At 43.8% G+C, this 2007-nt stretch overlaps 1 pseudogene; it reads right to left on the reverse strand.

Moving 5' to 3' along the window:
* Nucleotides 1-1209: 1209 nt before the first annotated feature.
* On the reverse strand, nucleotides 1210-1794 carry LOC148758463 (large ribosomal subunit protein uL15 pseudogene; annotated as a pseudogene).
* Nucleotides 1795-2007: the final 213 nt, after the last annotated feature.

Genomic DNA, 2007 nt, shown 5'->3' on the forward strand with positions numbered 1-2007 from the left:
TTGTCAGAGCAACATGATGAAAGACCTTGGGCATCTGATGCAAGAGTGTGCTCCCTTGGTGCCCTCGTGCCCCAACAAGCTGGGCCTGTGCCCTTGTGTGAGAACGGGACTGCCTGACTGGGGAACATTTGCCAGTCCCCAGAGCCGCATATTCTGATTTTGAAAGCAACCTGTACAGCTTTACCTGTAAAGCAGAAGAACTCTGAAGAACTCTGCACACAGGTAGATTCGCTAGGACAGTGAGGAAGGTAGGAAAGTGCTGTACACTCCAGGAGGAAAAATCAAAAACAAAAACCCCAGTCTTCCCTGACCTGCCATCCCCTCCTGATGCATTTGCTCCAAAAGGTCAGTCCTTCCGGAGACAGACTGAAACATCTTGCCTGCAGAGTATACAGGAACTTGGTACTTTTGTTCTCTCATACAATTAAGCATTGTAAATGATGCTTATTCATTTGCAATGAATATTCAGCCTATCAAAAGAAGTTGAGTTCAAAATTTAGCACTTTCCTACATCTGTAGGCTCTTATCTTCGTTCAATCTCACCAGTTTTGTTTTACTGCAGAGAAGGAAGCAGTTAAATTTCAATATAAAACAACAGCTCCCAGTACTTTCATTTACCACCAGTAATTACTGCTCAAGGAAAGGATTAAAAATGTATATAAAGCATAACTCCAATTCCCCAGAGTTCTCCTGCTAATTCCTTTCTATAGACGGCATCATGTTTACTGATATATTTTAAACCAAGCATGAAAAAGTCAAGAATACCAATAACTTTGTTATTTGGACTGCTGACAAAAGACATAATGGAGCTATTAAACACCATGTATGACTGGGCTTATTACACAAACATGCCCATCCTCCTGAAGGGCTGGTGGGAGGAATGAGTGAGGTAATGTATTGAGGGTGCTTTGCACAGCGCCTGGCAAGTGGTAAAGGCTTGACAGATAGCAGCCATCGCTATTATTAGCACAACAGTGGGGCCCACATGGAAACTCCACCCAGTATAAGGCACAGGGAGGCGAAGTGAGGAGGAACGCACAGTAACAGGTGGGGAGGGAGAGAAAGAGGAGAGAGAAAGAAAGAATCAGACAAGTTTTACAAGTATTCCTCAGGCTAATGTCTACCCTAGATGCACAATCCAAAGTGACCTTTCTTATCTGATTGTCAGAAGTTGCCAATTGGAAATAAATTTACATACTTTTTTTTTTTTTTTTTTTTTTTTGAGAAAAACACTTGAGCTTTAATGAACTTCCTTCCAGGTGGCTTCAAGCTACCAGGATACAGGCTTCTCCAATGCTCTTAATCTTCTCCTCAGCTCTTCTGCTGAAGCATTTGGCCTTCAGATGACAGGCTGCTTTGGGAGCTTTCCTTTCCCCCAGAACTTTGTAGTAAGTAGCTTGATCGCACCACGTCAATGATCGGGGCAGCTCCAGTGTTGTTTCTGGCAGCATTTACCAGTGTCTGCTCACTGACCAAGGTCCACAGTTTATCAAGGTTGACAGCTGGGCAAAAGCTCTGGTTCCTCCTTAAGTGGTAATGCCTCATACCAACTTTCCCAAAGTAACCCGGGTGATATTTGTCAAAGTTGATCCTGTGGTGATGCATGCCGCCAGCATTACGTCAGCCTCCTGGGTGCTTCCAGTGCTTGTCGATGTGGCCGTGGCTGTGGCTCATGTGGCCCTGAAGTTTCCAGGTCTTCCTCAGTCTGGATGGCATGTCGACAGCCAAGACGAAAGAAAGAGACTAAAGTTGCATACTTTTTATTTATGTCAGGAAACATTTTCCAACTTTGGGAATTCAGGTAGCTATATTTCATTTCTTTTTACTTCTTTTACAAAAATGGAAGTGCCAGGTGATAATTTTTTCCACCGACTCAGTTCTGAGGTTAAATCCTGGTGTGTTATAGTTTCGAGGACCATTTACCTATCTGGACTATCTGGAAAACGTGCCTAATAGGGTAAAGCTCCTGTCTTCTCGCCCAGGCAGCCAAGACCTCCCTTGATCAAT

The sequence above is a fragment of the Rhinolophus sinicus genome, chromosome 3 (genome assembly GCF_057876585.1).
Source record: "Rhinolophus sinicus isolate RSI-liver-muscle chromosome 3, RSI-T2T, whole genome shotgun sequence".
NCBI classification, from domain to species: Eukaryota; Metazoa; Chordata; class Mammalia; order Chiroptera; family Rhinolophidae; genus Rhinolophus; species Rhinolophus sinicus.